Source organism: Zonotrichia albicollis, chromosome 8, assembly GCF_047830755.1.
Source record: "Zonotrichia albicollis isolate bZonAlb1 chromosome 8, bZonAlb1.hap1, whole genome shotgun sequence".
NCBI classification, from domain to species: Eukaryota; Metazoa; Chordata; class Aves; order Passeriformes; family Passerellidae; genus Zonotrichia; species Zonotrichia albicollis.
In genome coordinates this window covers 21,682,602-21,705,421 of record NC_133826.1, presented here as the reverse complement: position 1 = coordinate 21,705,421, position 22,820 = coordinate 21,682,602, and the positions used below count along the sequence as shown (strand labels likewise).

Below are 22,820 nucleotides of genomic sequence, written 5' to 3'. Positions count from 1 at the left end.
TAAGAAGGCGTCCTTTCTTTTGGAAACATAATCATGAAATTACTACAGAAATTAAGAAACGTGGAGTTCTCTATTACCTCCTGCACAGAAACAGGAGGAAAGCACTGCAGTGAGAACTCACCAAACGTGATTTTCTTCTTGATGCAGCAGGCACAGCCTCTCCATGTGGCCACACAAGGAGAGGTGCATGGATGGGATCCCTGTTGTCCTGCCAGGGTCACCCTTCTCACTGGAGCTGTGGTTTTCCATGTGGTCCCCTTAACTTTCTTCCACTGAGAGAGGTTTGGATGTTTTCATGTCTCTTTTCATGGATGTCAATGAAACATTAGGCATCCTGTATCTCATTTTCCACATTCAAGGTTGAAGATTATTCAGTAATATTCTACTTCACTTCACCCATCCATCTCCATGTGTCTGTTCAGCTTCCCTTACTAAAAGAATGAAGAAACAAAAATCCCATCTCAGCATCATATCCACTCCAATACATCTTATAGATTATGTATTATCTGCCATCAGGGTAGGAGAGGGAAAGTGAAGTGATGGAGCAGGAGAAGGAAAGGAGCAACACCATAAATCTAAAAACATACCATTATTATTTGGAATAAGAAGGGGGCTCATCTGTACTCAATGGTACATTTGGCCTACACATTTTCATTGACACATTGATTATTTCCCTTTAAAGAAATAATCTGGTGCTGGGATTATTTGCTCTGCATCTCTTCCTCAGGAAATTTTGATGGGGCCCTTGGAGACCACATATTATCTCTCACTTATGGGGCAGTCCCATAATTCTCCCTTTTCAGAAACTTTCAGGTGATATTCCCTTTTGTCTCCTGCCCACATGAAAATCTTCATTCATAATTGTTAGCATCAGTAAAGCTGACAAGCTGCCTAGAGCAATATCAAGTTGTGGTATCAGTAATAGTGCTGGTGATCTCTAGAGAGACAAATGAGTCTGGATAAAAAGACATATTATCAGTATTAGCTTTCAGGAACTAGGATAAATTTCCATTTCCTCACCTGAAGATATACCTGGGGCAGAACCCCACTGAAACAACCCTGCAGGACAAGAGTACAGCTTTGGTAGCTTCTTCTCCAGAAGGTCTTAACTTCACTGTTCTTTATACAGATAGTAATCATTTTACTGCCAGAGTTGGTGGTTAAAGTGATCTGGCTGTTAAAAAAAAAAAATGGCCTGAGGGGAGATTTTATTCTGATACAGCTGATCTCTCTAAGAAACAGAACCAGCCTTGGCAGGAAGAATTTAGGTGTTTTCAACCTTCACCTTCAGGGAGGCATTTAAAATCATGTGAGAAAACTGTACACTTAGCACTTAGTTATTGTAGTATCTGAATTTCTTGTGGCATCCTTAAACATCAATTCCTACAGTCACATGGCTGTGAAATCATCCAGTATGAGTTTTATAAAAATACTCTATTCACGACTGTGAGAAAAATTTAGGAAGTGACTTCTAAACCAATACAGCCAGGAAGAACAGACATACAAAATGTATTCACCAAACTGCAAAAACATAGCTTTGAAGTCAATCTCATTATTTCTAGATACTTAAAACGTATTTTATTGAAGTGTGGGATAGCAATGCTGCAATTCTTGGGACATAACTTTTACCACTCCAAACCCAAACATACTTCTTACAAATCAGTGGTATAAGCAGTCACTCCTGCCTTCTCAGATGGCTGGACAATGCCTCTTCAACCAGTTTAGAAGGTGAAGATGCAAAATGTTTCTGAATAATGTAAGGAAACCTGAAACAACCTGTAAAGAGAAAATATCATGAAATATTCTTTTATAAATGCAGGGGTATAATATCATCATCTCACAATAGAAGCTGTTCCCATCACCTTAGCATTTTACCTCAGGGCAAATTCATAGATTTCTCTTTTTTTTTTTAATGTATTGATTCTTTTGTATATCCTAATTGAGATTTAAGTAATTTTTTTTTGCACTTTTTGCTCTCAGGTTAGGAGCCTTGCTTTAGAACAGCCCATTTTATCATTACACACTGTACTTATTTTATATTTCTTGCATTCTTAAGGATATTTTGCCATGAAAGTTTATTTTGTAATTTTTTATCTATTGAAAGCTGATTTAAAACATTAGACAAAAAAACAATAGAGTTATTAAGACATGTTCCATGCTATAGGTCCAACCGCTCATAATGTTCATAGTTTTTCCTTCCAAGCCCACATGTTTCACTAAACCTTGTCTTGTTCTATTTCTCACCCTTGGGTTTCTTTCACTCTTCACTGGCATAAACAGAGAGACTGATATTCTTTGAAAATATATCTGCACAGATCATTTGTTCTTGAGGTACAGGATATTATTTGCAAGAATATTTTATATAAGAATTGAATTATTGATAGACAGCTTTAACATAACATCTAGGGCAAAATATTGTTGCTATATTAAACTGTATTGTATTACTTTCAGGTCAAGTGATGGAATAGTTTGATCTTTGTAGCTTTGATCGCAGAGATTCAGAAAATTCGACAAATCATATTGAATCTGTCAGATCAAAATGTGCACTTTCTTAGTTTTGCTGAAGAAAGACTCCACCAAGTTCTAAATTTAAGAGAGGAAAAAAAGAGTTTGTTCTCTCTGTAGAAATAAGGCAGCTCTTCATGCCCCAGTCTTTTTAAGTTGGGAATTCCTGGCCAATAGAATTGTATTCCTCTAAAAGAAAGCATATAACAAAGTTCCTATATAATGAATGCACAAGGGAATTTTAAATACAATTTGTATGAAGGCTTCTCAAAAATAAAATTTTTTAACATTCTCCAAAATTTCTGACAGTACAATAAACAGCCTTATTGCAGACAGACACATTCAGAAGAGACTCAGCCTCAAAGAATACCAAACAGCATTTCCCAGATGTGTTATCCCAGGTCTCCTAAAGCCCCATGCTCCCTCCTGGCTCTAATTTAAATGTTTCATTGGTAATCAAGTTGAGAAGAATGAAACCCATGGCCTGATTCTGAAGCCCTGCAAGGTTTAACCTGGCCTTTTATCTGGACCAAATGTCCATAGGTGTAATGGTGCTGGGTCAGACCACAGAGCCATGTCCTGGATCCAAGAGTGATTATAGTTGTAATAGTTGTACACCATGGAAATACCTATGGAAGGGCCCTTTTTTAGGTCAGCTGAGGATAAGAGGCAAAACTATCCATAGCACCCAGTGCTCTAATTTGCCTTAGCCACCCACAAAGCATTGCTAAGATTATTCACACAATTTTCTCCTCAAATTATTTGACAGAGTATTAAAAACAATAAACCACCATAAAGAATAGAATAATGCCAGATTTTCCCAGCTCATCAAAGAGCACTTCTCCTGAACATGCAACTAGGCTTTTACATGATGGAGTTTTGGCACAATTTTTTCATAGAACTTATAGTATAGCAAATCTTCTCCCACATCCTCAATATCTCACCTTGAATCTAGAGACTTCTCAAACCAAAGCTCCTCCTAAGTCAATTTAGTTGTTTTCATTCCATATCACACTTTATTGCCTTTATGCTTCTCTCAAGAATGACAAAATGATGTGGAGGAAGCCAATTGCTGATATCTGAAAAGGCTGCCTCACTAGGGGTGGGATTTATTTCCACAATAAACAGTTGGAGGACCATTGAGCAACTATTTCAGCATCCTTTACTCAAAGGAGGAGTACTACCAGAGGGTTAGATAAGAGGGAATCCTAATTTCAATATCAAACTATTTAACCACAAACTAATGTCTCCTGTGCCAGACTTGTTCTTCCTCTCAGAACTGCACGTCACTGTGCATCATGGAAATGAAACAGCAGATGTTTCCAAATATAGAGGCAGAGCCATTGTGCTTTCAGCTGTCTTCCTGGACTGCAGACATACATTATAACTGTAGGCAGAAAGCCTTCTAAAATACCTGACAAAATTGGCGAGGAGGTCTAAAATTTTAAATAATGAGCATATTCAAAATATTTATAGCTGATATTTGAAAGATGCAAAGCAGGGAAGGTGGAGCTGTTAGTAACATCATTCCTGCAGCAAGCCCTTGTAGATAAATCCCTGTAGAGAGTCCAGCTGGATGTCTGCAGAGGAATTTGACACTGACATCCCTGGTAGTCATTCAGTGGGTGCTGGCTGATGAAAGATACTGAGTGCTTAGTGTAAGAATCCTGTTGAAAACCCATGGCAGCTTTAAAAACAAAACCAGGTAGTGGTTTCCAAAAAGGAACCAAGTATATTGTGAACTCGATACCCCTCTCAATTTATAGTCAATCTTTAATCTGTGAACCCACCCACAAAATAATTGCTAGTTGATTTTCATTGTATGTCTTGCTGAAAGAGAAAAGGCAATTGGTGATATGATGCACTTTCACTGTTAGAAATATCTGTGCCATTTGGAAGTGATGGAGGAACGGTATGAGCTGGTTGTTTAGGACTGTGGCTCCTCAACATACCCCATATTAAGATTATTTTTTAGTTAGAAGGATTTGTTATAAAAGATAGGTATACATAATATTTATCCATTTTTTTTGGAATGTACATGACAAAGAATAAGTTCTCTAAGATCCATGGTGACAGTAACTAAAAAGAAAAGCATTAGAATTGAAAATGCACCCAACCTCAGAATTTGCATGGAAACAAAACTCAGTAGCCCCAGGATTTCCAAAACATATGTCTCTGGGGCTCCCTGAGCTGTTATTTTCACCAAGTTTTGAAGTCAGATGGAAATCTCATTATTCCAATCCAATGAGTGTAATCTCCTCACTTTCCAGTAAGACAACAGCCACTAGGAGATACCTTTTACTGTATCCCAGAGCATATTGAGAAAAAGTGTATATGCGATGAATTCCAGGGTGGTCTTCTGTAGAGACTGAAAAGACAAGTTCAGAGTAATTGTAACTGCAAAATGTCAATATCTTATTGATGTTACATAATTTTGCAGACATGGTATACTGAAAAAAAAATCTGTGGAATGCTCAGGATTGCTATTTCACTGAAGTGAGAAGACAACATCACCATGGTGTAAAGAATCGTAATTTCTTGCCATTTATCCATACATCTGCTTATTTATCAAAATTTGATCTACATACTCTCATTTGTAATTTGTTGATCTTATTTGGAATTTCAGAAACAGGAAAGCCTTTTGCTCTTCTTGGGTTTGTTGTGCTCATTTCACAATGAAGATTTAGTTTTTATTTAAACTGGATGGCCCAATATATTCAGTTCAACTGCTAGATTGACTGTCACTGAGTTGTCAAATGCCTGTTATGAATAGTATACAGAAGGAGAGCAAGTTGACCTTGAACTTGCTAAATGCTTTATGAATACTACCCATTTCCAGAAAAATGTGAATCTGTTTTCCAGATTTGCTCTTTTTGCTTTCCTTAAGGCTGTTCTCAGTAACAAATGCCTTTCATCTTACTGAGCTGCTTGTTACATGGAAGGTTTGGGCAGGGGAAAACAACATTCTAATGATGAATTTAATACTTGTAGATTGTAGAGGATTGATTATATTGCAAAACTGAATTCCTGGACTTGGCCAAAGGCTATTAAGAATATTGCGTCTATAATGTCAGCCTTGCTTCCTAAAATCTGTCAAATTTTGGGGGATAGTTTTTCATTGCTGAGCTGATTTGGGCTTGGTGACTTTTCTTTTAAGTTCTATTTTCATTGCTAAGCAAAGTCAGAGTGGATGATGCTATTTGTATACAATAAATAAAAGCAATCATGTTTTTGATCTGGCCACAAGCCTTGTTTCCAAAGATAAGAATGGGACCTTAGCGCCTCCAGCTGGCGTTGGAAACACGGAATCCTTGTGCATATACCAAAGGACACAGCAGGAAAGGGGGGCAGTTGGTGCTGTAGGGTCCAGGTTGTGACCAGCAGAGAAGCACTCTAAATAGAATTAATTTAAGACACTATGTTCAGTACTGGATTTTATTTTTACTGGATCAAATACTTCAAAAGTAAAAAATAGCAGCTAATTTACTCTGCCATGAAATACATTGGTTCCTTTTCAAAAGCTACTTTCAGCTCTTTCAGAATTTGTGGGCAAAGTGGTTTCTAGCTAATACATAGTTTTAAATGCTGTTTTGAAAGCCTCTTGCATGATAGAGTTCATAGCAACAGCTTCTGCTACTGCTTTAAGAGCACAATAAGGTTTAATAAGAAGGATGCACTTCAGTTCATAGATTGCTTGTTTTCTGCTTTACTTTAGTCATCATAATCTTTACCTATGCTTAGCTTAAAAAAAAAAATCTGAAATAAAAAGGGCAGCTACCACTATTGATCTTCTCTACTCCACAGCAGGTTCCCTTGATCTGGATCGAACCTGTCTCTGTCAGTAACGGCTTTTTCAGGAGACAGTTCTATTTAAAATGTTTCACAGGGCATCTAGTTATTTGTTCATTTGTCAGGAATGGTGGAAGAGACTATAATAGACAAGCAGCCTCAGCTGGCTGCTGGATGTAAGACTAGATCCGGTCATACCACAAAGACAGAATAAGTATAGATTTTCTGTGCTCTGTGGAAAATAGATTTATGGTACATCTTGACCTAAAACATATTAAAAAACCCATTATCAATATTAATTGAAATGTAAAATTTCCTTAGGAATTTCATTGCAAACATTTTTACTCTAATACTGTTTTTGATGTTAAGAATGAGAGGTGAGTGGCATGGGCTGCAGTATGGTACACATGGCAGCTATCAATTCCCTGCTGCAAGATCCACTTTCCAGCTGAATGTAAACGGAAATGTTTCCTGCAGAACATTTGCCCCATCACCTGTACCACCCACCCGTGCCAAGCTGGGAAAAGGACAGTCTCTTCTGACAATCTTCTTTATCAAATGAAAACTATCTTGGTCTTTGTGGTTTTCAAAGAGCTTGGTCTGAAGAAGAGCTTCAAGGAACACTGAAACACACAATATGTATTCAGTGTCACTGAATGTGAGGTACAAGTGTAGTCCAGACCATCAAGTGTCATTTGCAATATCAAAGACCACTGATGTCACTTAGAGAGGCAGTTGGAGTGCCCATCCTACATTAGACATGGTGAGAAGAAACCTGAGACCTGTTCCTTTTCTTCTGACACACTTACAAGACAAACACATGCTCCATTAAAAATAACACAGCTCCTCTCTGATATGTTTCCCTCCCATGTGTCTGACTTAAAAATATGCCTCAGTTCAGAGTGTTATGCTTATTAAGATATAATATTACTGTGCTGCAATGAGCCACTTCAGAGAACACAGCAGGGAAGCTGGCTCCCATTGAGCTAAAGAGGGCAGCTCCTTCAAACTCAGCACTGGAGCAAAACATTCTCTGCTTGCAACCCTTTCTCTTCTTGCTTCCAGAGTTTATTTTTGTTTATTTTTTTCTTTTCTCTTTCTTGTTTTATTTTCTTGAGTCATGTTGGTTCCACCTCTGAAAAGCTGTAGTGACATAATTGACACTACAGCAGCTGAGGCTGAGAGCACTAGAAAGCAGCATATTACATTTTCTTTGCACAGGTCACTGAGCATCCAGTATGGTTTTAGCACATCTTGTTGTGAAGAGCTTTTAATGCTAATTTGTTGCTATTATTTAAGAATAGTCTGCTGACGGGGATGCTACCAGCATGCTGTCTAAACATTAGATATTATTTTGACCTTGCTTTATTCCTGCCGTAAAACCTGATCGCTGGTGGGAAATGCAGGCTGTTATTCATACATTAACCAACAATAGGGGCAACCCAGATGATAACTGAACATGGAGGGTGAGAGTATGGAAATGATGGAGGGTTTTTTCCTTCTTTTTTTCAGTCTATAAAAAGGAACTTAGGTAGCACTAATTTTTGCATTAAAAATGACACATCAAATATTAGGCATAAATAATACAGAATGCCACTGCACCTGTGAGGCACATACAATGTTTCCAGATGTAACAATGAAAATGTTGAAGCAATTAGCAAGATGTTTCCAAAAGAATTCATTTATAAAATTATTCAGCTCTTCATTTTAGCAGTTAAGACACTTTAGCTGGATTTGTTGCACAGATTTTTGAATGAACAAGTATAGGAGCATAGTATATTCTGGTTTAGGAGTGGCAGGTCACCAGTTTTCCCCAGTTCAGCAAGTTCACAGTCCCAGAGATTCCTCACACGGAAATTACCAGCAAGCAGCCTGACCCCAGGGACAGGATCGCTGTCATGCGGCTGTGGCTGGGAATGTTCCACATACTTAGCACTTATGCATACACCAGCTCTTCTTAATTGTTTTTCCTTCAAAATATCTGCAGAAGAACAATTCAATGAGGCTGGATAAAGTGTTACAGGTTTTAGGGGTTCTTTGGAGTTTTATAAAGACTGTATGCTTCTCCAAATTTAAGTATCAGTATAAACTTTTTTTTTTCAGAGCAAGAAGTTTGTCACAAATTGATAATCTTTATAAACTTCCTCCTTTAATATAGTTTGATCAACATAATAGTTTTCACTCACAGCCTTAATTACTTTTGCCACTGAGAGCTTCTGTTTGGGGTAATGATCATTTATGAATGATCTTCCATTATGGGAATGAACTTCCATTATGAACTAGAGCAGCTGAAGATTTGTCATGGGTATTTATTCACTTCTTCCCAAATACAATTTTCCATCTCAGTTGAGCAGATGCTTCAGTTTCAGCCTCTGCTTGAGTCACATTTTTGAGCTGAAGTTTTTTTCAAAAAATGCTGTCCATGTTACCACTGGTAACATGATGCACATCTCACACATCTGTTTCTCTGAAAAAACTGCAGTCCTCTAGCCTAACACCAATATATTGATGCTTCATGTTGCAAAACTTACAGGAAATTTATATGTCTCCATCAGTCTTGGACATACAAATAAGGGATTCTTTGGGCTGCTGCTGTAAGAATTCACACAAGGAATCTTCACAGGAACTCACACAGGGGCAAAGCACTTCATACCTGCCCTGATTCACCTCATGCATATCAAAAGACCTCATTCTCAGAATAAAAATAACAATTAGCTGAAGAGAAGTTGAGAATGTTTCAACTCTGCTAAGGCAGCATTGAGTCTGGGATCTAGACCAAAGTAAACAAGCAAAAAGGAAAGTCTTTCCCCAGGATCAGAAGAGAGTCTGAAACAAGAGACATCCTTCATTCATCCACATACAGCTGAGAACTACCTCATAGCACTGCTCTGGGCTCTGCCAGCGTGTCACTGCATCTGCAAAATAAAGTGGTGGTGTTTGCTAGTCTATCTGAAAAAATATCCCAAAATATTGCCTGGTAAGCCAAGAGGGAAAGGAAAGTTTCTGGGCAAGATTTAAGAACACAAACTACAAGGAGAAAGTGCCTTCTTGAAATACCAAGAGAAGAGGCTGTGACATGGACAGCACAGACAGTGCAAGCAGATGGGAGATCTGGAAAATTGTGATGAGAGTGAAAAGGTGTTTTGGTGCATTAAAAAAAAAAAGGTTGAAATATTTATTTAAAATACAATAAAAGACAGGAGACAAATAATAATAACATGAGACTCAGAAAATAGGAAACCTCTGCAGGCTGACATAGAATACATACATTTAGGAAGTCCAAAGGGGTGTAATTTTGTCTGCCATGAAAGGAAGCAGTAAGAATATGACTGAAAACTTGAAGAAAGGCCAGGGTTAAGCATAAGCAAAAAGCCCAGTAATACCTGGGAGATACTCATGGGCAGATGTTTGACAAGCCCATTTCTGACCATCTGTATGAAGCTCACAATGGCTAAGTGAGACTCAAAGAATAAGCAGCACCTAAATATTGTCTCTCTCCACAATGCTTTAGAACCACTTTAAAATTCAGTATTTCAAATTGATTTACTAAGGGAAAGGTTAAATCATTGATACTAAATATTTGTACAACTAGGTAACTTTTTTCTCTGGAAAGGCTGAAACTGCTACACAAGGCCTTAAATATTTTTTCTTTTTTGTCTGTAAATCATCTCAGATATTTAGTCAGTAAACTTGATCTGTAAGTAACTTTTCCAAAACTCTCCAAATCCTGGCAGAATCTTTGTTTTAAGCTCTATTTCCTTTTGCCTAGAAATATATGTAGAAAACTGGTCCAGAGTAAAACAATTAAATAAATCCGATTATTTAGATCATAGATATCTGATTTTTATCTTGAAATATAAATAATCAGTTTTTGAAAATTTGTTTTTGTAAAGAATAAAAATATCAAGATGTATGCAGATACATTTGCATATGCACATTTCTTTATTTTATTTCAGAGTGAAAAACCAGATACCCCTTATATGAGTGCGTACAGACCTGACAGTGTGGAACCTCTCTTCCTATTTAAAAGAATCATTCCAAGAGTTTGTAATTGCACTTCATTTGCCTGTACCTAAAGAAGCTGAAAATTAGAAACTGCAAAAGATCGAGCAAAGTCTAGAGAATTGGATGGATAAGGGAGGGCAGAGGGTAGGAAAAAAAAATGTTATTTTCTATTTCTCAGTTGTAAAAGTCCTGATAAGGTGGATGTTTGTTTACATTCCTCAGATGTGCCCTCTGTCTAACATTGTGAGTCTACAGAAAACACAAGCACTGCTACCACAGGCATCTATTCAGCTTTCTAATTATGTAAGTACAAATATCTGCCATTTGAATTTTGACAATTTCAAATAGTAGAAATTAATCTGATAAGAAAGGGAGTAGGAGAATTTTTATGCTGTAATTCTCTCAGGAGGCTGGGAAGGAGAATTAAGCAGAAGTGTTTGTGATCTCAAAGGCAAATTGAATGACATTTTTAAAGATATCTATAAAACCAAGATAGTGATTAATAGAAATGGCAGTAAATTTTTTCTCAGAGTAAGTAAAGCTTCCGGTTTTTTTCTTTTTTATCTCCTTTGTTTACCTATCATTCAAATCTTTGACAAGAAGAAAAACTTCATATGAAAGATTTTGCTTTCATATCACTGAAAGGCGTGCCTGAGACAGCTTCTAGATCAGATTCAGCAGCGCAAAAAGAGAATTTTCCAGTCAAAATTAAAGCAAAGGAAAATCAGCATCATAGTGTGTCCTCTTCCCCTCATGCTGATGGTTACTTGGCACACTGATATATGTTTACCCACAGCTGCCTACCCCAGTTTGCCCACAATGGCTGCCTTGACACAAAGATTCACTTGGCAGATGTTTACTTGCATCACCTTCAGGACCCCAGTGAGTTACCTTGACTGAAAGTCAAGCCAAAAAGATTCAGTGTTTGCCCCTTTCGGGTCCCATTCTGTCTCCTCAGCAGCAAACTACTCCATTCAAAAATCAATTTAGTCGCAAGGTCATATGGAAATAGCTCACGGTATGAAAAGCTTGACTCTGTCTTAGCAAAGCCCCTTGGATTAAGCAGGCAATTGACCACCTAAAAGCTTTGGCCATACTTCACATGCAAAGAACTTTGTGTCCATCTCCTGCACAGCCAGAGCATAAAACTTCGAAAACTCCACGTCACAATCAATCAAGCTCAGAGGACACAGCCACAGCTCTTGGCTCTCCAGCTGGTTGTGCTCCCACTGCATCTGCTGCATACTGGCAAAGTATGACAACTCACATGAGAAAAGTGCTGAGTAAAAAGCTATCTTTGCATATGCACAGAACAGTTTCTATGATACTATGAGTAAAGGAAAAGAGAGTTTAGATTTTGGGAGGTTTTCTCATTTGCATTTCTTATATTGGTTGGAAGCTTGGTTTGGAGGTCAGGTGTTGTCCCTTAAATTGGTCATTGGTTTTACTTTGTGTTTATTCCTCGTATTTTCCAAATAACTTATGAATAATTGTGAAGCTGATCTAAAGTGATGATTTGTCAAAACATAATCACATAACACAACACAGGCCAGGTTTTAATTGTGCTTTAACTGGAGCCCTTGCAACCTTAAAAAAATAAAGCAGATTTTTTTTCACTTGCAACCATGAGCTACAGACATAAGTGGCCCTGTGATGAGCTATCAGTGGGGAAGGCCCACCAGATGGGAGGAACAGAACAGAAATTTTGTTTATTTCTGCAATCAAGCCGAAGTGAGCTGAAAATCCTGAATGAAAAACTTTTCACAGAACTTTTACACAAAGATCAGAGACTTCTTCTTGGGATGTACCACTTGGGAATTTGTGATCCTTGTTCCTACCACAGTTGTATAATTTTAACATCCCACAGAGCTGACAGACTTTGACACTAACAACTGTGCAGGGAGTAAAACAGATTTACAAGTGGCAGTGACCTTTTCATCAAGGGAAGTAAAGTAGACTCAAATCCACCGAACCCCCGACTCACAGTCCTGACAACATCATTCAACATACAGTAGGAAAAGCACTTCAGCAAAAGTTTATGAAAGTGACATTGACACAGCACAGGACATTAAATTGATCCCACCAACACGCTGGGAGTTTTAAGTAGAACTTCTTTCTCTTTTTTTATTGAGATTTGAAGTATTATCTGCTTTTCTTTTAACTTTTTAGTGTCATCTGTTACTCAGCCAATTAAAATATACTAGCATCTTTTTAATTACAAACATATACATATTTTCACCATTCTTGTATTAAAAAAGACTGGTAAATAAAAATTAAAAGAATCCATAATTGAATGTTCCTACCAGCATTTCTTCGCATTCATCTCAGACACCCATAACACTGTGCTGCCTGGACAGGACTTATTCCCTGTCTTGGATCTTGTTACCCTAGCAACTAATAGCCAAGCTGGCTTCAAAAAACATAATAGAGGTGGCCTCTCTGATTTTTAAAGGAAATTGGCTACTTTAAACCCAGTGAATGCATGTTTTAATTGCGCTCTTCATGGCTGAGAATCTCTCCCTCAGCGTTTCTTCACAGTTAATAACAGTTTTATTCATCTATGTGGTTCAATGTGTAGATACTGTAAAGAAAAACTCTCCCTGACAGACATTTGAAGCATAGTTGATTCATTTTTAGGCATCTAAAAACCAAAAATTTAATCTGCATTTGTTTATGCAGAATCTCTGCAATTTCATTATGATTTAAAATAAGGCTATTATTTTAAATTTCTCTGAGAGTAAGAATACTTTACAAAGTAGCATTATACAAGCCCAGTTTAGAAAGGTACTCCATCTTCAGAAGAAAGAAAATTGTTGGACAAATTTATGGTAAAGCAATTTTTTCCTATCAATCAAGCCCTGGAGGGGCATTAAAAACACTTAAGAGACCAAAGTGCAGAAGATGGCAGAGCTGACACAGAGAGAGGAGTCTGCAAGACAGCTGAGCAGGGCTGGAAGGAAATGGAACACTTTAACATTACATCCTGGTCATACCAAGGTCCATTGACCCTCTACGCAATCCAGATAATTAACTTACAACACATTAAACCTGTGTGTGAAGAAGGATGTTATGCATCAATTGCATAGGAGTAAGAAGTGTTATTGATTTAAGATTTCTATTGTATCAAGCACTGACAGAAAGAAAAAATCTAGTGGTGTTTTAAAGACAAAAAAACCCTTTTCTGAAGGACAAGTTTGCTAAATAAGTGCACTTTACACTACATTTAACTGAAGTATTGTTGACACCTGAAAATAAATGCTGTTAGGAAAGAAACCCTCAGCATAATTAGGAGAATATGGCGTCACTGGATAATATTGGCATTCACTCTAGGAAACAAATACTTTGAGGTGATAACGCTCTCTTTTACAGTAAGAGTTTAAAATAGAAAAACACATTGACAAATATTATTTAATGAATAAAATATGAGTGAACCAGTTCCATGAATACAGGATGATGTCTAATGAGATTCAAGCTCATTTTCCTCATAGAATCATTTTGCACTTCACATGTAAAAGCAGGAGACTTGTAAAATAGCAAAGTTAGATTCATGAACATCAGAACCAGTTTCATTTATAGGAGCTTTATTTTCTGTAAGTTACAATTTTCAGATGACAGTTAGAAAATTCAGAAGTTCTGGTGAAAGTTCTGTACTGCTTAGCATTTCTTACTGCAGTTTAACTTCCCAGGAACATGGGATGCAAAGAAAATCTGCCCTGTGCCAATCACAACTTTCAGCAACTATTTAATTTTCATTTAAGACTTGCAGTGGTTAGAAGGAGATACGAATCAGGCTACATGTAAAATACACCCATGCAAAAAATCCCCAAGAAACTCAATTTCAAGCAAGCAATAGAAAAGGAGAGAGAAATCACAAAGTCTTTAACTGATCTGAACTGCAATAAACTTCACAATATGAAGGGAAGGGTTAGCTTCCTGGTAGAAAGCTGGATGGTTCTTTGGATTTGGTATAAAACACTCAGAGTGTATCAAAACACTTGGAAAGAGTGTATCAAAGATCTAAAATCAAGCCTGGGATTTTGCAAGCAAGCAAAGCTACTCCAGCCAAATTGAAAACAATATGGGAGCATCCCAAACATAGCAGAGAAGTCAAAGCATCACAGGACTCAAATAGAAAAGTGTGAAGAATCTGAGCTATAAAAGCAGGAGAGTGCCCAAATAACTGCAGATGAACTCAGGCACAGTGGCCAATAGTATGTAATATGAAAATCTGTGTTTATGTTTAAGAATAGCAATTTACATTTCTCTGCAAGTGTTTCTGGACAACTGCAAGTATACACAGTAGTGGCAAAGTGGATGACAATGGCAATATTAGATCCAGGACCCCTTTGTAAAACCAAGCCACACAGCCCCAAACACAAATAAATAATAGCTTGAAATCCAGCTGTCATGACACAATATGATGGCAGCAACACAGAGACCACTGATGCAAGAAAGGCTGCAGCTGTCAGGAGGTACATGGAACAAACTGAGGTAACCAGAGGTAACAGGAGGTTACAAACCGAGCAAAGAAGTAATTCATTTGAAAGAAAGATAAACTTTTACTCAGCATTAAAGTTGGCTATTTAGGTACTTCTGCAAGAAACATGCAGTAGTTTCTCTCAATAGTACTGTCAGAATTGAAGTCAAGTGCATTATTCATCATGGATACTAATAAAAAATTTAATGTCAGTGCTCTGAAAGAGTGAAGAGAACCTTTGGCCTTAGACTACATGTGTAAAAAGTTATGTATCCGATTTATTGAAAGTTTATGTTAACTGAAACTAGCTATAAAATACTTACTGCCATTCCCAAAAGGAATCTGATAAGTACCATTATCTCAAACTCTCTTGAAAATACATAGACTATTTCTCAAATACAAATAGTATATTTTAAAAAATCTAAGTAAAATTTGTTGCTTGCAGATGCGTATAATGGATCCTTTGGTACCAGCCCAGTGGAGCAGTGTCACTTGCCCCTTAAATGACACTTCTATCCATCTGATGTTTATTCCCTCCTCAACCATTTCTAGTCACAGACAGGGATCTCAAATATCAGAGAAAAATCAGCATATAACCTTAGGTTGCTGTGCTCCTCACTTTCTTGAAGTGCCCCATATGAGCACCCTTCACCTGTTAGTGCCTTTTCACAGGTGCCAGTGACCAGCTCTGCAGCACCTCACATGTGACTGTTGGCCAGAGACTTTCACAACTAACTGTGCTCTTCCCCAGGCTTAGGATCTAGAACAGCAACCACAAAATAGCCTTGACAGTTCCTTGATGAAAAGAATTATTTCCTAATACCCGTGCCAAGATCAGCTGTATACATAATTAATAAAATGCAAACTGTCAATTACAGGAATAAAGGAAATATTACTAGGTTAACTCCTCTATGATCTACCTGAATTTTCTTAAAATATAATGTGTTCCCAGGAGTGGCACACTCTAAAAGGGAGAAAGCTCCAGTTTTGCACCTCCAATAGGTCCAGTCTCAACTTAAGCAACACAGCAAATCCCTCTCCCAAAAGACTTGCTGATGCATCATAGAAATTTCTCAAGTAGATGCATCACATTTTCCTTTCTGCACACATTGAGACATCACCAGGATTTATATAACAACCAAACTATTATTCATCCAGAGTAACTAAACATTCACAGTGCAGAAGATAAAAATTGATTTAAAAAATTAATTATTTTGGCTAGGTATTTTATTGAAATTTTACTGAAATAACTAATTTTTCATTTAAAAAGTAAATTCTTTGACATTAGAATTTGAAACATAACAATCAATGATAATTATAACCTAGAAAAGTAATTCAAATGAAATTTAAAATACGTCATGTCTATCCTTAAAAAAATGAAATGAAGGGCAGGTCTACTGCTTTTATAGAATCAGAAGGGAAAAAAAAGGTCTCTTATCATCTGAGAACTCATCAGACCATATAAATATGCTACAACATTACAGATCTCAGTATCTAAAGTGATATTTCACTATTTTCTTGGAGCAAATGATAGCATTATTTTTTTTTACTGGGGAAGGGGGGGAGGAAGGAGAGGGAACCTAACCAAAATAAAGCACAAAACAAAACACCAACACTCTTCCTTTTCATTTTACAGTGAAAAATATTAAAAAGAAAAGCAAATTCAGCTTGAGTGCGCCAGCCTTAACTGTCTGCAGCTCAAATGGACAAAATGAAGGACTGTAAGGAAAAATAAAATAAATGGATTTCCTAGGGGTATGTGATGCACCCTCTGATGGGTAACAGCAAGAGAAGAGTAGACATTCCCTTATACTTTACATATTCAATGACATTGTTTCCCCAATCTGTATCAGAGCTATTATGTCACTTAGCAGCCCTTTCAGTGATAAGATGGCCTTAATAAATAACCTGGGTGTATTCACCCCTCACTAAATTATAATCAACAGTTGATTCCAATTTTGCATTTGTTTTTCCTTCCCTGTATGGCAATGATGAAGATCTCACATTTCATACACTTGTATGGATAATCACATTGCTGTTAACTCCTATTGCCACAATCAGCGAATGTTCTCTTTTTCTCCTTGCCACAACCAGGGAAACATTCTTTTTCCCCTTGACCTACAAGGCATGGCCCAGTCTCATGAAACATTACTGCACTATTTTAAAAACTTTTTTTTCAAATAGGCTGGTCTTGTCAGTCTGATGAGAATTTTGAGATTTCCCTCGGCAAACATGAACGTGTGTTAAGGAAGGCTGCTGCATCAAGGCACAGACTGCCTACCCACTGGTCCCTCCTGCTCATGCTCCTTTGCCTGCTCTGTGCCACAGTAGTCACAGCACAGCCCACAACAAACACTTGCACCCCAGGTACATGGCTGCACTTGCCTTGGAGGAAACAGACATCAGCCAAGGAACCCAGCCCAGAGGAACAAACACAAAGTGATGTCTAAGTTCTTAATCAGGTGAGACAAGGCAACCATGGGAAAATGTGCATATGACACAATGATGGCCAAATACACTCTGAAAAAAAGTTGTAAGTTCTGTTAAATATATTTTTTGCTTATTTCATGAGTTAATATTTTTTTACTCAGAAGAAAAAAACCCTATATTACAATATTAGCATTTTTATGGGATTGAATTTCAGCTTTCCTGTCCTTTATTGAGTGTTTCATGCCATGCAAATTGCCATAGATCCTGAGCACCTGACTGATCAGACTTGCACCCTGCATGTCAGTGGTGTACAGCTGATGCACAGATGGTCACATTTGTTATAATGGACTCAAATGAACACCCACTTGTGAATCCATCATACACTGCTCACTGACTCCTTGAAACCTAGCTGGTGGCGAAATTCCATTTAAAGTGTGGCGGCACAGTGTTTATCCTGGAATTGCTGAGATAGCTCAGAGGTTTGGGCTGGTTTTTGGTTCCATTATTATGAGCAAGTGATTTACTGTACAACAGAGGGTTTCTCTACTCAGATTTTATTAAATAATTGCAAAGTGATTATTTGCAATTGCAAAGAGATGAACCAGATCTCCATTAGGTGCACATTGTTAGAGTTCTATGATGTTTATTTATCCTATGAATGTATATTTTACATGTGAACTGTGTACATTTGAAAGACTAGCTGTCTGCTATATCAATCAGGGCATCACACACATACATCTAAGTGTGGGGTTATTTTTAAATGCTGTTAATTTCATGGAAATACATATCGTGCAGTCCCTTCTAAAAACACTTCCCTAATGGAGTATTATGTTTGTAATAACTGCAGCATCAGGCTCAAATAGTAAGTCAGACTTTCAAACTAGATGAAAGAATGCAAAGTGAAGACAGATAATAGGGGTTTTTTAAAAAATCCACACATACTTACTGTGTTTCTCTCCAGAATTCATGGGTCATTACTCTTTGTAGCTCTTTTTTCTTCAGAGTAAGACTGGGGAATGAAGTCCACATTCTGAAATTACATATAAATATGTTAGAAAAATGGAGTGTTTGAAATCAATTCTAATGTTACATGCAAAGGACATTCTGGGCTCATTAAGTAAAAATATCTCATTTAATGAGCAGGAAAGCACTGGAGCACACTGAACCCTGACACAAAGCAAATTATTTAAGTGATAAATTATATTTTATGGGGAATGTAAAAGTTAATAATACTCAGGGGTAGGGTAATAAATGCAGAGGTGTAACTAACTTCATTGACTGCTTTACTTACAAACATGCCATATGTACCTGGTTACTTGAAATAGTAATAAAAGGAATTGGCATAAACTCCAGGAACCGAAGATTCACACAGAGACCTTTGTAGCATTCTTTTCCACAAACCAGCCTGTGTTTTATTCCTTTCCAACTCATTATTCTCCTCCCTCTTTCACTTTAGAATATATACGTCCGGTCTTTGCTTTTCACTTTTTGTCAAATATTTGATCTTGCAGTCATTAAAACTGAAACCTCCTTATCTACCAGAGAGACTAATAAACACAGTGCTCATTTACCTGCAATGATGCCCCACAAATGACCTGAAACTTTACTTGAAAAGACTCAATATGTGCTGAAGGAGAATGCAGTGCCACTGCGTGCAAGTGGTGCTGAATCTCCTGATATTTTCTGTCCTCAGAGATCCATGCAACAGACCAGGCCACAAGGATACTGCTCCCAAGTACACCTCTGCACATTAACATAGGGATTGTTACCATGAATTTTACTGTCTGCATTAAAACCCTTTTTCTACATTTCAATGGTGTAAAGGAAACAATTCATACACTTCTAAAAGAAATCAGCAGAGGAGGAGTCTGCTCAACCACAACTATTTCCAGTGACTATTTCCTTAATCCTAAAATGGAATGTGCATTACCAACATGACCTTTTTTTTTCCAATTTTCTTTTCCCTTTATGTTTATAGGTCTGCAGGTATGCTTTATTCCCACTGGTTGTTATCCTGAATTGGTACAGTTTGCACATGAATGAGACATTCACACATCATGAGTATCACATTTGTCAGAGTCCTTCAGCAGAGTTGTACAGAAACTATCAAATGAATTATGAAAGAATATAAAGTTTATTCACTGCATTGAAAATTACCCACTTGCAATTACTTTTTAGGAACAAGAGTTTACATTAAATTCTGAGTTAAATCAACTCAACTTTGACCTGCTTTTTAGTATGGGGATAGTGATCAGTGATCTAATAACATCACATAAGTAAGCTCAAGCCATCACTTTGAATCTAGAAAGTAAAAAAAAAAAAAAAAAAAAACAAAAAAACAAAAAACCCACAAACAAAAAACCCTAAAAAAACTACAAAAAAACCCTTATATCCAAAACCCACAAAAAACCACAAATTCTTCATTTATGGTTGAACTCAATGATATACTCTTTCTAACCTAAACAATTCTATGTTTCTAGTAAGTAAAAATAAAGATAACATATAGGATATTTTCCAGCAGAAGAAACCTGCCTTTCACAGGTAACATGACTAGAAATATAGGCTGTGGGGACCTACATAGATTATATTGCATAATTTGTAAAATGGTATGTCTTTAGGCCTGCAAAAGAAAATGGAAGTCTCATTCAGATGCATTATAAACTTTCAAATAAATGTTTACCCAAATTATTCTCTCCTTCTAAATACACAGATAACTTACTACTGTTACATTTCAGGTTTTTGAGTCAGTCATGAAAGGTCCAGATTTACCAGGTAGTTTTGAGGCTCCAGAAAGTCTGCATTTCAAACAGAAGCTGAAATTTTGAACAAATCCAATGCCCTCAGGAACAGGGATTTTCAGGAAAAACTTTGATTATTGTACTCAGTGTGAGTTGGAAAACCCAAGAATTTCAGCAGACTCTTATATGTCTACGTGTAGCTGCATATATGTGTGTGTGTGTGTATTCTGTATACATCAGAAACAAAAAAATTACAGATTTGAGAATAGTAATAAAGGAAATATGCTAAACCACTTCAAAAACAATTTTAACTTTAATTTAGTGTTTTGGGGCTTTTTTAGGTGAGATTTGAAGTTTTAGGTAGTTAAAGCATGAAAAATTCTCCCACCAATTTGTATATCTATCTTCTGATTTGCATCTATCCAGGAGACAGAATCAGAATTCTAATTCAGAACTGAGTCCCTAATATCTTGCATTAGCAGCAAGTACTTTAATAAAGAAATAAAGAGTAATTCCCCTTTTCAAAGCATGACTGTGCTGCCTACAGAAGTATTTTCATAGGGTTCCTAGCCTAGATTCTCTTGGGAGACAGATGAATATTTAGTCATCCTTACAAAGTAAATAAAACTATTTTCACTGAAATATCTTTTTTAAAAAAGAAAAAGCATTGCACTTCCTTTTGGAGAACTTCAAAATTGTGCAGGCTGTAAGAGGCTACTTAAAGTTGGGAAGCTAAGGGACAGAAGGGCTCAGAGTGTTCTCCACTGAATTTCCCCATGAACTTGCAGCACACTTGATAACCAAAAACATGTCATCTGCATCTCCTAATCCAGCAGATGCTGCTATCTCTACTTCTCCAAATATTGAATTTATGTTTTCAGTTACATGTAGAATAACTAATGCACTGGTGCCAGTCAGATACTTTATATCACCAAACCCCCACAAGCAAATTTGTTTTACACAGCAGTTGAATGAAAAACATTCTGTAGAGAGTACAAACGCAAGGGAATGAGAACAGAAAACAGCACTAGCAACATGATTTAAATTAAGTGAACATTAATACCTCCAAGACATTGCATTATTGCTTCTTACACTTGGTGGGAAAAGCTGTAATTTACATGGGTAATATTTTTAACATCATCTATTAATAAGATGTGTATAGTCACTCTGTCCAATTGATACTGGAAAGAAAAGACTTATTTGAGAGCATATGCTGCAATAATTAAAATGCTATTATGCTGACAGTGCCTTTCTTTGAGGAACTCGTAACATCTGTATTGGCTGTGATAAGCATTGATTATCTGGAGTGATATAAATATTTGGGGAGCTAATAACAATCAGGTAGGATTTCAGTGCATGCTATAGGCAGCAGACATAAATCACAGGAAGCCTAGATCAAAGCTGGTTTGTGAATAAGTTTGTTTTTGTATTTAACGACTCAATATAAAGCACACACAGAGAAAACCCTTCAGAGATTTAAAGCACACGGAAATGCCATAAAGAAACATCCCATCCTGTGCAGCATTTCTGTACATCTGTAGAATCTCCCTATGCAGCGAGAAGGATGTCAGCACACAAACAGGGGAATGAATTCAATCCATCAAGTGTTTACCATGCACAGTTACTAACAGTAGACATTTCTTTGAATTATTAAAACTTTTTTTAAAACAGAAAAAAAAGAAAAAAACCAGCATGGAACTTTTATTCCTTCCCCTTGAGGAGGGTAATTTAGTGATGCAATAGGGTCAACTGCAATTTAGCTCTCATTCAGTCTGGGTCAGCTGTCTCTTGGTTCCACCTCAGGTATTTATTTATTCTGACTTACTTTCATTAAATTGTTGTAGACTGTAATAAGGGTTTACATCACCTGCTGTGGTCCTTTCTAGGTGCATTTTTCTCATCCCCACTCTGATGTCCCACTATATAAACCTCTGCTCTGTTGGTCCTGGCCCTTAACATCCCAAAGCCTTTCTGGATTTCTGGAGGTGATGCAGGCATGAAAAAGTCCTGATGAGATTCAAGACAGCCTCAACTTCAGTGAGGTTGAAAGGGCATGACTGAAAGCAGGATCTGCTCTGTATATTCGTTAATCAGGACTTTTATTGCTGACATTTCCCCCTTTGCACACAGGACAAAAGCTCATTGGTGGCAGCGAGTGAAGGGGAGCCCCAGAAGCAGCTCAGGAGGGCACAGAGCCCCGCATGCCCCATACAGGAGCAGGGCTGAGATCCAGCCATGGGCCCTGCCTGCAGCAACTCTGCTGCTCCTTCAGCAACCAGTGCTGGCAGCACAGCTGGGCCTGCTGCATTAGCGCCATCTTGGCCCCAGTGATAAAATGGGAGCTTTTTGCTGACAATTATGCAGCCAAGTTTGTACCCTGAGTTACCGAATCCAAACATTTGTCTGATTTCAAGTGAGTGAGAAGCCCCATTGACTACCCATCCCCGCAGGACTTCTCACATACCTGTGATCAGGAGAGAGGCTCAGTTTATATAAACCTTTGCCCATGAGTCAGGGTTGAGTAAACAAAGACTTTTCCATATTTTCTGCAAGCATTCCACTGTTAATACACAGCATGCAACATTTGTTCCGTATTAAGCTGTATTTTCATTTCTTTGCTTTAGTAATTTAGCTCTTTCTAACACTCCTTGTTCCCTTTTATAAGCATTGCATTAACTTGCCTTCCTGTAACCTCTGTACAGCTTTCTCTGTGATTGTTGTAACGATTTGTCCTATTCCAAAGCACAGGGATTAATTGTGTCTCTAGTTATTATCTTGTCCTTGTTTCTTTCAGACTAGTGGCCTCTGAATTTTATTTTTTTTCAAAACAGATGGAAGACTAAAAAGACATAATCTTCACAATAGCATAAAGTAAT

General features: G+C 37.3%; 1 long non-coding RNA gene across 4 annotated transcripts in view; it reads right to left on the bottom strand.

The window, feature by feature from the left end:
- Positions 1-22,820, bottom strand: part of LOC113459279 (uncharacterized) — a 161,509-nt gene that overhangs the window by 90,353 nt on the left and 48,336 nt on the right. For 3 of the 4 annotated variants that reach the window (XR_012581389.1, XR_012581388.1, XR_012581390.1), the window contains exons 3-5: positions 18,153-18,236; positions 1,650-1,776; positions 122-431 (exon numbers count right to left, since the gene is read on the bottom strand). This is a non-coding gene — a long non-coding RNA (uncharacterized LOC113459279). Of the gene's footprint in view, positions 1-121; positions 432-1,649; positions 1,777-12,602; positions 12,721-18,152; positions 18,237-22,820 lie in introns of those variants that run through there. The other variant, XR_003380380.2, reaches the window with a different exon arrangement.